This window comes from Ambystoma mexicanum, chromosome 10, assembly GCF_040938575.1.
Source record: "Ambystoma mexicanum isolate Mex_15411 chromosome 10, UKY_AmexF1_1, whole genome shotgun sequence".
Lineage (NCBI taxonomy): Eukaryota > Metazoa > Chordata > Amphibia > Caudata > Ambystomatidae > Ambystoma > Ambystoma mexicanum.
The window spans coordinates 840519916-840536187 of NC_090932.1; positions in this window are offsets into that span (position 1 = coordinate 840519916).

Sequence of the window (16272 nt, forward strand, 5' to 3'; positions counted from 1 at the left end):
CTATTTACTCCATGGAATATTGGCATGGTGAATGGAGTAATTACCGGTCCATTCCAAGGTTGGATGGACCGGTAATTCCCCATTCACCATAGCCCTTCCCCATCCCCATTTCTGCCCCCATAGGGCTCAATGGGAATGGGGAAGGAGGTAATTACGGCACCGTAAATTACGGTGCCGTAATTTACTCCAAGGTCACTTTGCGGGTCCCGTAATTTACTCCTGCTAAAAGTAGGAGGTAAAGAGGGACCCGCAAAGGGAACTCGGAATACGGAGGTAAGGGATTACCGCCATCAGTGCCCTTACAGGCGCCGGTAATCCCTTACCTCCAACCTCGGAATGACCCCCATTGTCTTTGTGATTCGTTCACGATTTTCAAGAATCTCCTTGTTTTTGCTGTGTGTTCTTTTTTTGTATCGTTTCCATCTTCTTCCTCATTTCTGAAGCTTTATTTCCCGACAGTTTTGCTTTCTTGCCTAATTTAGAATTTTTACAGTTGAATATTTGAAATGTTTGGGTGTTCACAACTTCTACAGACTTTTTCATATTTCACAGATTTTCATTTGATTCCACTTGGATGGCTTGTCATTCACAGCAATTGATGTTGTTTTAACTTAGATTTATTGCAATTCGCCTTTGATACATCAGAACTTTCATCTGCTTTTTGAATTTGTTTGATGCCAGGTTTCACTGTTGGCGAAACCATGCTTTCCTTACTTTGTCAATTTCGTCTCTCGCATTACTATCTACATCTTGATCGTAAGAGTCTTCTGTTTGTGATCCTGCTGATATTTGCTTACAGTGTTTGAATATTTCATACATGTCAAATTGAACATCCACACTATTATTTGGATGGTTATTCTGCTTTTGATTTGATATTTGTGATAGCATAATAGTTTGATGGTTTATTTTTTGATCCATGCCCTCAGACAATCTGGTTAGGGTTGTTAGTGCCAGATTCCTCACCGCCAGCGAAATGTTGACTGTTGTAAGCCCCACCACATTTTCTTATATTACAGAACCCTGCATAGCTGGATTTCCACAATTACTTTCCTCATTCACTTGCTTTGGTACAGGTGTGGTCTTCAATTCATCATGTTCATCTGCATTCACTGTTTTCAAGGTGCTGTGCACTCCTTGATTTTCAATTGCTGATGCAGAACACTCTAACTGCAAGTTTGACATTTTTCCAACAGGACTTTGGATTGGAGAGACTTCCTCCAGCTGCATTAAATTGTCAGTGTTCGAGTGTACAAAAACAATCTCATCCTCAATGCCGGAGGTATTGCTAATGTCCATAAAGTCCAAAGCTTCTTTGTCAACCTGGCCTGTAATATGCTGTTCACTGTAGGCTGCTTGTAATTTTTTCTGCTTTTCCATTGTGCATCTTGTAGGCTGCGTTATACTCTGATTCAGAGACATTATTTGTTCTTATGGATCCGCCAGGTAACAACGATTGCCTTCAGTAGCCACTGTCATATCTGAAACTCCTCCCACCAGTAAGGCTCCTTTCACTGTTACAAGCAATGTTTTTTTTTTTTAGTAAAGCTACCATTTCACTGTTGATTCTGGCATCAAATTGATTTAGTTTGTTATTGCTCCCCGCACCAACAATTGTTGAATACTCATAACAGTTATAGTATGATCTTATGTCTATTCCCATAGACTGGGAGCGCGGGCGTTCTTTAAGAAAAGTCTTTCTTTTGGCCATTATGCCCAACACTTTTTTGTGGGCCGGAGATTCACCATTACTCTGAGTTACCACCTTGCTGGATACATTGGCTGGCATTCCTGATTTCAGGCTATATTGCGAAAAAGCCATTTTAACTAACAGATTCACAAGTTCACAATGAGCAATATCACGATATGAAACTAATAAACAGCACTCTGTTATTCAGTCAAACCTCTTGCCTCGCAGAGCAATATGTAAGAGTAAGTGTGAGGTGATTGCCGTCCTGGGAACGCCTGGAAGCTTGAGGAGCAGCCTTAGTCTGTCTCTCCCCCCCAGTGTCCAGCAAATAGGTTCAACTCTGGAAGTATAAGAAGCAATGCGTGACCCAGTACACCTGAGAACTGCTCGCCGTATTAATAGAACTGGCTAATCAGAAGCCGGGATCAAAAAGAACACCTTCGCAGTCTCCCAGCAGCTGAGGTTGTAATGGATCACATTAGCACTTACCCCCTGCCTTTGCGCCAATGTTGCTTCGTGTTACAGTCTTTATCTCCAATTTTTGTGAGCAGACAGTCTCAGCCCTTCAGTACTTCCGTAGATAGAAATGGTAACTGGGAGCAGCAAACAGTCGGCTATATTCCAGCCTCCCAGCCCAAACAGCCACAAACAGTATGTCCACAAAGCCCTTCACTCCTGCAGGGCTTAACACAGCAAGGGTGACATAGGAAGCTTTTTATCCTACTACCTGGAGGGGGCGAATCAAAGTTCTTAAAAGAGCAGCAACGCCGGTCTCAGGTTCCATGCTGTATCAAGATGAATTACAGCCACAAACAGTATTTCCTCAAAGCCCTTCACTCCTGCAGGGCTTAACGTAGCAAGGGCGTCACAGGAAGCTTTTATCCTACTTCCTGGAGGGGGCGAATCAAAGTTCTTATAGGAGCAGCAATGCCGGTCTCAGGCTCCACGCTGTATCAAGTTGAAATACAGCCACAAACAGTATTTCCACAAAGCCCTTCACTCCTGCAGGGCTTAACACTGCAAGGGCGACACTGGAAGCTTTTTATCCTACTTCCTGGAGGGGGCGGGATCAAAGTTCTTAAAGGAGCAGCAACGCCGGTCTCAGGGTCCACGCTTTATCAAGATGAATACAGCCACAAAAAGTATTTTCATAAAGCCCTTCACTTGTGTAGATATTGTGCTTTTGTGCTTGAAGACATTGGCTCGATTGTATGGGGTCATAGTGGCTGTGGGCAGTTTTTGTGTTGGGGGTTCTTCAAGGCCTGACAGTCCTTTTGTTATGTTGTGCTGGCTTTCCCTTTTTTACAATGTGTGGCTTATGTTTTGGGGCACTGCACCGTTTACCACTACTTGTCTGTCTTGTATGTAGCAGTGCTGGGTTAAGCAACTGTCCTGGCTCTGGTGCCGCAGAAATGCCACACAGCTTGTACATATTTTTTTTGTCTGGATTGTGTGAGGAAAAGTGGAAGGCAGTGGAACAGGACATGGTTGGCCAACAAGCCAAGGAGTGCTGCAGTTTGCTTGCAGGTGCCATTGGCTATATGGTGGAGACGCATCCAGTGGCTAGGATGGGGCAACATTCTATGGTTCTGTGATCCTGGATCAGCCAGTAGACAGGGGCTATGAGTGGCCCTGGGTGGGCTTGCTCCATATTCTGGTGTAGTCCTTGAGGGATTGCTTCCTGTGCAGTTCTATTAACATGATTTTTCTTGGTTGTGGATTGGCTGGGGACAGTGGGCCTTATTAGGACCCTAGCGGTAGCCGTGCCCTTATTAAGGGCACGGCTGCCACTGGTAATGATTTTTTTCCGGGGCCCAGAAAAGAGCAATAACCGGGTCATGCCGACCTTGGCGGACCCGGTTATTGCCCTGTTCTGGGCTCTGGAAAAAAATGTTCCCCATTCCCATTCGAGCCCCATAGGGCTCATTGGGAATGGGGAGGATGCTAACAACGGGCCCGTTAATGACGGGCCCGTTGTTACCATCCTGGACTGCTAGCGGGACCCGCTAAGGATGCCTGGTCTGACCAGGCATTCCTTAGAGGGTTCCGCCACAGTCCTCGTAATAGGGCAGCCCGTAATGAATGGTGCCGGTCTCGTACCGGCACCGTTCATTATGTGGCTGCCTGCCTCCTAATGAGGCCCAGTGTCCATTTTAAAAAGAATGTGAAGGGAGAGAGACAATGTTGTTCAAATGCTTTGATGTTTACTCTGGTACATGCTTCTGGCATGGGTCTGCATTCTCAGGCTTCGTGGTCAGTGGTGTGCTGATGGCTCGCCCAGAGGCATGTGATATTTGGGAGTCAGGGACAAGTACCAGTAGACTTCCTAAGGCGCTGGATAGTGGATGAGGATTGTTTTACAGACTTAGGGCCTTCTTTGAAGTGGGAGCTGTGTGTAGTGTGTGTGGTGAGATGGTGGATTCTGAACCTATGTGGACAAGTGGCTGATGTGAAGGGTGTAATGGTAGTGTGGGAGTGATGGTGTTTCTGAAAGGCCTCCACGCTTGGGCAGAATGAGATGACCTAACAGTGAAAGCTGTGGTGGGGGTGTCACAGAGAAGTGATCTCACCTCGCAATTTGAAGGTTGCTTGAGTGTTCGGCACGGTTTCTGATACCTTTGGCTGTGGCTGCATGGAAGAGGAATGTATGCCATTGGATCGGGGGTGGATTTATGGTTTTGAAGAATTTGATTGTTTTGTGGCAGGATACCTCTGTGTTGGTGCTATTTAGGGTGTATCGCACTTGGGGAATGACAGCATGGTGGTTGATGGTGATTGGTCATGGGAAGCTGCTCTTTATAGAACATGGGGGACAATGTTTGGGTGTCTTGGGGGATTGTTGAGGAATTTGATGTCCCTCCTGATTATAGTGCAGGCAGCAGTGTTGAGAGATTTCATCTTTCTCTTGGGGGGTAGTGGGCACAGCCTTTCCACATGTTGCTGTGCTGGGCCAGATGGGCTTCTTATGAGAGCGACGAGGATATGCCGGGGTTCTTTTTTAACAACTATTTTGTTATTGAGTGGATGGAGGAATAAAGGATCATGGAATGAACGGGTAGAACATCTCCAGTTTTCACTATTCAGAGCTTTTATATGATGTGTTGGTATTTTGTTCATGTACATTGCATTTCTTGGCATGACACTTTCATTTGGATTGCAGAAAACTTTGACTGTTTCTCACCCACATGTTTCATACATGTCTTCATGTGTCTCCTTCTACTACCTTTTCTTTTACATACATTGCTATCTGTTGCTGTTTGGCTCAGTGTAGGGACTCATTCACATAACAAACCAAACTTCTTGTGGCAATGCACTTTGGCTCCACCACAATGTGCATTAGGAAGATAAAGTGGCTAACTTTGACCTTGACTGTATCTGCATGAGCTGTACTCGATGCAGCAGTGAAGGCGTTTGTCTGTAAAAATCTTCTAACACCTTGGAGTACCATGTTTGTACCATGTCTGTGTATGTGTTAGCAGATCCATAGCAACCCATCCTTTCTTCTTCAAACACATTGACTTTCAGGCTTGGCCGTTCCCAAATTACTATCCTTGAGTTTGGCCCCATGAAAATACATTTAAAATAATAATTCATTAAAAAACAAGCACAATTTAACTGAACTTCTCAAATATAAGTAATGTAAGGAGCTTGGACTTGAGCTTAATAGCTCTAAGTCCAAAATCATGGTGTTTAAACCCCCTTCTCTAAGCCTTGCCAGGTGAACATTGAGGTTGATGGCCATACACTGTACCAAGTGGGGCATTTTGACTAACTAGGGATTAGATTCAATGAGGTGGGGGTGGGAGGCTAACCAACATATTATATCCAAGGTAAGCCTAACTAAGTATAGCGGGCCATTTGGTCCTTTTTTAAGGACATGGTAGTGGAGCAATTACCCCAGCCCTGGCATTATTTGATAAGCAAGCTCTGCCTGCAACCCTTTATGGTGCTGAGGTCTGGGGCTTTGCAAACACAAAACAGTTGTCCCCTGTTGAAAACATCTTCTTAAAGAAGTTACTGTTCCTGCCTAAGGATACTTTGACCGCATTGACACATCTAGAATTGCAAGTACTGCCTCTGGCTAACTTAGTTGCCCTCACGCCAGCACTGAATAGGGTGAGAGTTTGGTCTTCCCCGAGCCTGGCTCCCTACAAAGATGCCCTGAGTGTTTTTTTGCAATTGGAAGGTGCAAAAAGCAAGGGCTGGGTCCTCCATGTGAAAAAGATGATGTGCGGGCTAGGCCTTAGACACTTTTGGGAAAATCCCAATGAGTGTCGCCCTTCTCTTAAGGCAGAGCTTAAGATGATCGCCAAACGCAATGCCTTTGGGATCCTGCAGTCCCAAAGGCAGTCCCTAAAAAATGGCCATGTAGTCCTCTTGCCAAATTCACTTGCAGGTAGTAAACCCTTTCTGTATAGCATTCACCCACCTTGTGAGCGTTCTTTAAATGTCCGCTTTAGGGTTGGTCTACTGCAAACTGCCTGATACACACGTGATTGGTCCGCTCAGAATACCGCTGATGAGACCTTGGTCCACTTCACATTGTTATGCCCACCTTTAATGGAGCTACGGCGTAGGTATTTATTACCTCTTTTACTTGGCATAGGGTTGGGAAGTACAAGGGAATCAATGCAGTTCCTCATAAACACGATGGAGTGGAAAGTGGTATTTGCCTCAGACAGGTATGTTTTTCATGCCTGGCTTCTAAGAGGAATGGTGTTGGGCATCGATTTATCTCAACCACAGGCTACCCTCGAGGCTGCAAGCTGTGCATGCCCATATAGTTCAATTCGCTTATTTTTTTTTCTTAATGCACCTTTTGAGGCTGCAAGCCTTTATCTCCTCTCAAGGACTAAGTTACATTTTATAAATGTTTGTTTAATTTACTTTACTTTCCACAATGAGTGTGGCCTTATCCTCCTTGGAATTATTGTCTGTTGTCTTATTGTATTTTTTTTAGGCTACCTGAATGTGATTTTTTCAATTGCGATTGTCAGTGTGTGTTGTGTTGTGTTAGATGTGTTAGGACACATCTGAATAAAGCTTTGGAAACAAAACAAAATGTAAGTGTTAGTATCTATCTATTGATCTTTGAAGCTTCGCCACATATTATGCAGAGTTCCAAATGTGCTAACAATAGTCCTCCGTTCTGCAATCCAGATTGATGGTCTACGTTAATGGATCCAGCTGCTTTCGAGCTATCACTAAGATTCTTTTTTCCCTGCTTCACCACCCCCTCCCACTGTCTGTTGCTCTTACACCTCTTTAACATTCCTCTTATCTTTTCCCTACTTCGTTTTCCTTTAAAGATTTAGGTATGGACAGCAAGAGCCGGAATACAAGGTGCACACTTCCAGACAAGCCAGGTGTTCTAAGACTACTATGGTGGTGATATGACCAGTATAAAAGCCTTCTAACATAGCATTACCTTGACAGCATCTGAGTGTCCAACTCAACTATATAAATGTGGTGCAAGGACAAGGACATCAATATAGACAGTCAGACCATCTGGGCAGGCAGTCAAAACACCAGGAAATGCACTCAAAACATCAAGACAGGTACTCCAAATGCCAGAGCAAAACAGAGAGCACAGGCCAGCATGAGAGAGACAAGAAGCTCACTAGGGTGGCATAGCAGACACAACAGGAATTGTGAGAGATACATTAGTCACATTTCAAAAACTCAGGACATCCTGTCCTCACTCTCCTCCTATAACCCCCCCCTCTATTCCCTGCCCTTCCTCTGGCTCTTCTTCAGCCACCCCTCCTCTCTCCTTCTCTTCCTTTCCCCTTTTTTCTGCTGACGAGGTTTCAAGACAAGTCCGATCTATGAAAGTCTCGTCAAAACAGGTCCACCCCTGTTCCTCCAAAACTATCAAGGACCACATTGACTCCTTGGCTCCTGCCCTTGCTGACTTCTGCAATCACTCCTTCGCCTCTGGAGTATTCCCATCCCCTCTCAAGCACTCCCTTGTGCACCCCCTTCTTAAGAAACCCTCTTCCGACCCTTCCTGCCCAGCTAACTATCGCCCAATCTCTATCACTCCCTTCCTGGGCAAGCTCCTGGAGAAACTGGCCATCTCCCAGCTTAATCTCCATGCTGAATGTGTTGGTAGTCTTCATGACCATCAGTCTGGCTCCAGAGCTGCCAGAAGCACGGAAACTGCTCTCCTGAACATCCGTGAGGACCTGCTCTCGAACCTTGACTCTAACATTCCATGTGTTCTCATTTTGCTTGATCTCTCTTCTGCCTTTGATACTGTCAACCATACCATCCTGCTCAACCGTCTCCGTGATAACCTCGGTATCACTGGTCAGGCTCTGGCGTGGCTGACCTCTTTCCTCTCAAATCGACCCTCCCAGGTCCAACTGGGGTCTTTCCTCTCTGACATCTTCTTCTCTACCTGTGGTGTCCCCCAGGGATCTAACCTCTCTCCCTGGCTGTTCAACCAGTATCTGGCACTTCTCGCCCACCACATCGCCGCTCTCTGCCCCTACTTTCAGTGCTATGCGGATGATACCCAGCTCATTTTCAGGCTACCCTCGGCCTCCTCTTCTCCTTCCCTCATCTCTGACTGTCTTTCTGCTATCCAGGAATGGTGTGCCGCCAACGACCTCTGCCTTAATGCCAGTAAGACTGAGATTCTACTCATCGGCACTCCCACTCCCTCCTTCCCTGCTGCTCTCTGGCCGGCCACTCTGGGCCCTCTTCCTGCTCCTACCTGCAAGGCAAAAAACCTTGGGGTCATCTTCGACTCCACACTCTCCTTCTCTCCTCACATATCCGACGTATCTAAGAAGTCACACTACCAGCTACACCTCCTCAGAGGTATCCTTCCTTTCCTCTCATTCCCCCAGAAGCTCACTGTCTCTAGAGCCCTGGGTCTCTCTAAGCTGGACTACTGTAACAGCCTCTATCTAAATCTGCCCGCCTCTACTCTCCGCCCTTTGCAACTCATCCAGAACAGGACTGCAAGACTTGTCCTTGGCCTCAAGCCCAGGGACCGTATCTCTCCAGGACTGAAATCACTACACTGGCTCCCAGTGACTGCGAGAATCAAGTTCAAAACCCTCTGCATTGTCCACAAGGCCGTCTGGGGCCTTGGGCCAAAATACCTTCAACTCTCTCTTCCTAAATGTCTTCCTTCTCGAGCTCTTCGCTCATCCGCCTCCAACTCCCTCAGGGTCAGCCGCTTCTCCAAACAACGAGTTGGGGGCAGATCTCTTTCCACTGCAGGGGCCTCCCTTTGGAACAGCCTTCCTGCCTCCCTGAAACTTGAGGAGAACCACCTCCAGTTCCGGAAGCACCTCAAAACCTTCCTCTTTGCCTCCGCTTTCTCTCCCCCTCTCCCCTGCTAATACTACTGAAACTGCACTGAATCTGCAACTGGGCCATTCACTGTTCTCGGCCCAGCCACTCTCCCCTGCACTGCCTCCACGGCAACCCCTGAACTATGGGACTGTGTCTGTATCCATACAACCCCCCTTCCCAGCACTTGTCTGCACTTACCTCGCACTTGCCACCAGCTGGCCCTTGTTATTTATCCTGTATGCTGTATGCTAATAACCCTATACTGCACTTTCCCCTCTCCCTTTCCCCCATGCACTTTTACCTTCCCCTCTACCCTTGCACTTGCGCGATCTGAATGACACCTGGCCTAGTAAGATCGTTGTCTGTCTCCCCTTGTTTCCCCCCCTGCCTCGTCGCGCCTTGAAACACTTGTGTATAGGCGCGTTACAAATGCCTTATCATATCATATCATATCATAAGTGAATGAGGGATATAAAGAGAAAGAGCAAATGGAATTTGAAGGGAAGATTGATGTGGGTGATGAAGAAAGAAAGCAATGGGTGGAAAGGAAGATCACTTTGGGTGTAGAGTAAGATCTCTGCTATTGATTGAAAGAAGATATTCTGAGAGGAAGATCACTGGGTACTCAAAGGAACATAGGATGCATACAAAAGAAGAGGAAACGTGTGGGGTCATATGAAAACACCTATTTTCTCTGTGCCTTCTTTTCATATGACCCCACACTTTTCCTCTGCTTTTGTAGAGAACAGGCATTGTATTGCAAACAACACAGAGTGGTACATAAAAGAGTGGACAAAAACACTGAAAAGATTTAAAAATATATAAAGGGTAGTGGGGTAAGGGGTTAAAATGGGTGTTGATGGGGTTGTGGTGGCTTTAAAGGGGTGGAAGAAAGGGGAGATGGGTGGGGCCCATTTAAAAAAAAAACAAAAAGAAAATCTGTGTTTTTCGATGTTTTGTCCGCGGTGAAATGTACCACTCTGTAATTGTGGTCAGTAAGATCACATATAACCATGAAGACACAGGAATGAATGAAATGTATGAGGAGAGGTAAGGCGAGCACTGAGCAGGGAGGGAGAGATACCATAGCTGAGGAGGATAAAGAGCAGAACAGGATGGAAGAAATGCAGTAACAAAAAGGAAGAGGATGAGCATGTTTGAAGGGAAGCAAACAGGGAAGGAAAGTAGCCAATGGGGAAATGAGTAAACGCATGAAGTGGAATACAACAATAATGGGGTCCACCCAAAATGCTCACACTTCAGACATTCTGCTCTTTCATGTAAACATTTGGACATACTCACCTTGTGAAAGTACATGCCTCATCACCATGCACATATGTGTATGTTTCATGCATAATATAAGCATAGAAGGAACACAGAGACCCAACTAGGTAAACAGAAACCTCTAACATCGACTCTGATACAAAGAAATCAAGCATTGGCAAAACCAACTGTATTAACATGGAATATTCATTCGTTAGCCACTGTCATAACGGCACTACCTTTCAACGCATTGGAAATGGTGTAAGTGCCAAGGGACATGATAGCAGTATCTGTCAAATGACTATAAACAAGCCAAAGCTGTTGTCTTTTCTAATGCTGGCTTTTGACAGGACTTCAGATGTGAGGACACATATTATGCTTACAAAACAAGTGGCTGAAGGCAGCCATGGTTAAGACATGTATTTTAATTACACTAGTACTGCATTAACTGCTGCAATTAAGCTATTTACTCCCAGAAGACTGCTTCAAAATACCCCGGTCAGGCCTTCACAGAAAAATGTTTGATGTTACGGCATGATAGAGCTATTCAGGGAGATTCCATTTGAATAGTGGACAGGTAGAGGGTGGAAATTACCATAGGGACTAGCACTGCCAGGAGTAGTCAATGCGTGTGTAAATACCCAAATCCCGCCCACCATCTGTGTCCCTTCTCACATTTGTGTCTCTCATATCTTCTCTTCCCATTACAAAGGTTTTAGCTTATAATCAGCACTTTCAGGGCCACAATATATCTGAAACTAAAACTATGTATCAATTTAATGTGCTTTCATGCTGCTCATTCACGACACACTCCATAACACATTTTCATTGTCATGAATGAAGTCTGTCGGAGCAACAGCTTTCTCAGCCAGACCTTAAAAGCTCCATACCCTTTCACTCGCAAATAGATCTGCCTGCCTTCCAAAAATACCTCACACACTATCTGGTATGACACAAACATAGACGCATTCATGCAAATATGAGTCTCGTTAAGAGTGTGTTTGTTTCTTTCTATATTTATATAGCGCACCAAACCCTGGGGTATCTAGGCGCATCCGACAATATAGGTTACTTAAACATGATACAAAAAACACAGAGTATAAACAACAATATGTCACAGAACTTTGGATGTCTTACAGAGAATTACTGTACAAGTGGTTACAGATAAATGGCACAAATTAGATTGCATGATTAATTATAATTATTCATCAAGGGTGAAAATCCATGGTTGGATTTCTTTCCTAAAGCTGTAAAAGGATGAGTCTGCTCTTCAGGCTGAGGGCAAGGAATTCCACAACTGGGCTGCCATGAGAGGGAAGCTACTTCCTCCTGCTTTCATTAGTTTGAATCTTGGGACTTTAAGGCAGTTAGCGTGCAAGGTTCTGGTGGGGCGTCCAGATGAGTAGTTGGAAAATGTATCCATTAAGTATTTGGCGGCCAAATTGGATAGGCATATATATATGTGCAAGGGTTCAGGATTTGAATTTGATTCTGTCTTTGATTGCAAGCCATTTGATGTCATTTCTGGTATTTGAAACATGCTGCATTTTAGGGAGCTTAACACAGTTCTTAGAGCATTGTTTTGTAGAGTTTGCAGTTTATTGATATTTTGTTTGCTGGTTCCTAGATTTATTTATTTATCTATTTATTTATTCAAATTTGTTAAGTGCACAATACAGCCCGGGGGCATCGTGGCGCTAGTTACAGCAATAGGAAGAACTTAGTTACAAATATGGTAATGTACATACAAAATTAATGGAAAACATTGTCATTGTATATTGAATTGGCCGTAGAGGGTAGTGTGTTAGTTGAAGAGGGAGGTTTTGAGATTTTTTCTGAAAGCTGTGAGAGAGCTTTATGCTCTTAGCGCAGGGGGGAGTTTATTCCAAAGTGTAGGAGCAATGTATGGGAATCCTAAGCCTCCTGCCTTAGCCTTGTTGATTTGTGGTAGAGTGAGTTGGTTAACGTTGCATGATCTAGTGGGTTTGGTAGAGATGGGTCTGTGAAGTGTGTCAGAGAGATAGGGCGGCGCTGTGCTGTGGAGACATTTGTGGGTTGTGGTGAGAATCTTGAAGGTGATACGCTCTTTGACCGGGAGCCAGTGAACGGATTGTCTTGCTTGTGAGATGTGTTCCTTTTTGAGATGCTTAAAGCTGCTCTGAGTGCATTATTTTGGGTGACCTGGAGTCTGTTTAAGTTTTTTTTAGAGGTGCCTGCTAGAAGGGCATTGCAATAGTCAAGTTTTGCACCTATAGTGGCTCTTGCTATTGAGAGACAATTTTCTTTGGTTAGAAAAGTTTTGATGGCGTTGATTAATTTGGAGCTTAATGCAGAGGCGGAGACAATTGCGCTAACTTGTTTATTCATGGAGAGGGTTGCATCAATGTGTACCCCCAACGTTTTAACAGAGGCTAAAACTGGGATGGTGCAGTTATCTATGTTGAAGTTGATGTAGAGACTGTCTAATTTGGCAAGTGTAGACTTTTGACCAATAATAAGGATCTCGGTCTTATCCCCATTAAGACATAGGCCGTCAGTGGCCATCCATGTTTGAATGGTGGCGTACATTTCTTTAAGGGCTAGGGCGTCTGCGTGGTAAGAGCCTGTTAGAGGTAGGAGCACTTGGGTATAGTCTGCATAGTTGGTGTATGCGATCCCAAGTGCATCCAGTTTATCGAATAGAGGCTTAGTGAAAAGGTTATACAGCGTGGGGGCTGGTACATGAGCCTTGTGAGACACCACAGTGTAGTATTGTAGGAGCTGCATTGGAAGTATTTGAGAACACTTTCATGGCCCTCCCTCCAGAAAGGATTTGATCCATGAAGTGGCATGGTGGGAGAAATGTGCTGAGTGAGTGAGGTGTGTGGTGAGGGTTTTATGGTCCACGAGGTCGAACGCTGCTGAGAGATCAAGGAGGAGGAGGAGTGCGGGTTTGCCTGTGTCCAACATCTTGATCATTTGATTTTTGAGGTCCAGGAGAGCCGTCTCTGTACCGTGACCTTTGCGGAAGCCACACTGTCTGTTTCTTAAAATGGAATTAGTTTTGAGGTAGAGTTGGATTTGGCTGTGTGCCACTTTGTCTAATATTTTTAGAAGGAAGGGGACTGTTGTTATGGGTCTGTAGTTGTTGGGCTGCGTGGGATCTAAGTTTGGTTTTTTTAGGAGGGGGCAAACCCATGCTTCTTTGAGGCTGTGAGATACGGTGCTAGTTTTGAAAGAGGCATTGATGAATGTGGTTCAGCGCAGTCTTTTATTAACCTTGGTGGGTATGCATCACCTTTACAGGTTGATGGTTTTAGGTGTTTCAGAATGTCTATGACTTCAGATTCTGTGACATCATTAAAAGCAATTTTGGGGATGTTGGTAGTTTTGTTAGTTGTGGGGACTTGTGAGGTCTGGTTGGATTTTGGTAAAGTATTGCAGTGATCAAGGATTTTGTTTTGTAAGAGCTCTATTTTTTTGAGGAGAGCGGCCCGCATGCTTTTGCACCAAACCTCATCTTTGAGAATCTCGTCAGTGGAGATAGGCGGAGCTGTGAACTCCTTAAAGATGGTAAAGAGTTCTTTTGAGACTTGGAGTCTGATATTCGACGGTTGAAAGCTTTTGATTTGGCATTGAAAATGGCAACTTTGTATTTTTTGGCGATATCTTTGAATAGATCTTTGGTGATGCTGCACGGGTTAGCTTGCCAATTTCTTTGCGCTTGGCGTTTGTTGTTGCGTAATGCTAGGAGGCCATCAGTGAACCATGAGTTCGAGTGGAAGGACTTCTTTTCTTTTTTTTCTTCTAAGGGAGCAATTGTGTTAATAGCATTGGAGAGCGTGACCTTGTAGATGTCAGCTAAGATATTGGGGTCTTGTGAGAATGGCGGGGCTAGGCATGGTGTATTAAGAAGGGGTCGTACGTTAAGTGCTGTTCATTTTTTTGAGCTTCTTGCTAGGGTTGCTGCTTTGTGCGAGGTGGTTTTAGTGGTCGGGGCTGTAGGGATTGTGAATTCTATGCAGCTGTGATCCGTCCACGGAGGAAGGTGTTAGAAGTGATGCATGAGTTGCAGTTGTGGTCGAGCAACCAATCCAGGGTTCTTTCTTTGGAGTGGGTGGGTGACTTGATTTTTTGTGTGAAGTCTAAATTGGAGACGTCCTTAAGGAGCGAGGTTGCTGTTTTGTCGTTGGGATCGTTATAACCTAGATTGAGATCACCAAGGAGCATGGTTTTGGTGGATTGTTTTAAGTTGTTGCTGAGAAGGTGAGAGATTTGCCCTTGAAAATCAGCTGGAGGTCCTGGGGACCAGTAAGTGACGTGAATGTTAATAGTACTATTGTGAGAGAGCGGCAGTTTGACTGATAGAATGTCGACATTACCTTCCCATGTGTGTGGAATAGGTCTGACATGATGGATGTCTTTGAAGATGACCACTCCCCCTCCCACTTTGTTAGGTCTATCTTGTCTGAGGATGGAGTAGCCATTCGGGATGGCTAGGGTTATGGAGGGGCCTGAGGCATCATGTAGCCATGTCTCAGTAATGGCTAGTATGTCTAAGTCTAGACTGGTGATGAGGTCATTTATTTCAATGGCATGGGCCGTGAGGGAGCGAGAGTTAAGTAGTGCACATTTGAGGAGTGGTGCAGCTAGGTTTCTATTTGGGTGTTGTTTTGTTATTAATACCGGCTTGCGGTTGAGTGGTTTGGATGATTTCAGAGAGAGAATGGTAGTCATATGTGGGCGGGGGGTGTGTAAGCTGTTTGGCTGTGAGTTGTTTTTGCCAACTATACGGGAACCTAGTCTAAAGTTTCTATGAGGTGTGGATGTTGGGAGGTAGGCAAGCATCATGGGAGGAGTGTGCGTCCTCAGTCTACACAATCTGAGGCTACAGTTAGGTCAGTAGGTCGGGGGAGGCAGTGTGTGTGGATAGGAGTTAATGTGGGTAGAGGTCAAGATGTGGGCGCTTCGTGGGCCGGATGGTGGAATCATCATGACATATAGTACTGTTTCAAGAAAGGTGCACATGAAAAACTATTTATCGGGTGGTGGTATGTTAGCAACGTAGTAGAGCGACAAGGAATGCTGGGCTGAGGGTGGCTTCGAACAGTGGTATCTCTATAGACGAGGTTAGTGTTCACAATAGATACAGTGGCATTAACGACATCAAAAGCAGTAAACTGCAGAGAGGAGGTAGTTAATCAGCACCTGTTAATCAATTATACATTTGACGGTAGTAAGAACGAGTGTACGGGAACAGTCAATTAGTCTTTATGTGCAGTTTTTTACTCAAAGCAGGTTAGCGTCCATCAATACAGCGACAGGGAGTAATGGCACAATGGCTCCAACGGCAAACAGGCCGTTGGCCTTTTTCCTAGGGCCTTCTTCCATGAGGCCAGCTCCCGCCTGCCGGGGGCAATGCAAATGAATTAAGCAACGCTGTTGCTTAGAAACCGGGCCGAGTCTCGGTTTCATCCTGCATCGAACTGGCCATTTTTAGGTCAGGCGATGCACGTGGAGCGCGGAAGGCGCGGAGAAACAGCTAGTTCCGTCGAGTCTCAGCTTCGGGGTCACAGATCCTTCAGAGTGGGAGATTCTTGCATCTATGTAACACGGACAGTGTTACAGTGGTGTCGCTTGTGGGGCAACGTACCGTAGCATCAGCTTTGAGCACAGGGCACGAGGAGGTGGAGGCAGTCTGCTCCTGCAGACCTGAAGTGAAGAGGGCTCCTGCCCTCTCCGCAGTAGATGGAGAATGAATGGATCCACAGATGGCAAACAGGAAGTTGGCCTTTTTCCTAGGGCCTTCTTCTGTGAGGCCGGCTTAGTGCATTACAGTAGTCTAATCTTGACAGAATTAGAGCTCTTGCTAGGGTAATGCTACTGTCATTGGAAAGAAATGGTTTGCATGCATTAATGAGTTTGCACGTGTAGCTAGTAGCTGACACTGTTGCGTTGACCTGTTTATTCAGGTTCAGGGCTGAGTCCAGGTAGAAAATTAAGGTTTTTACCTCTTTAGATACTTGAATGTT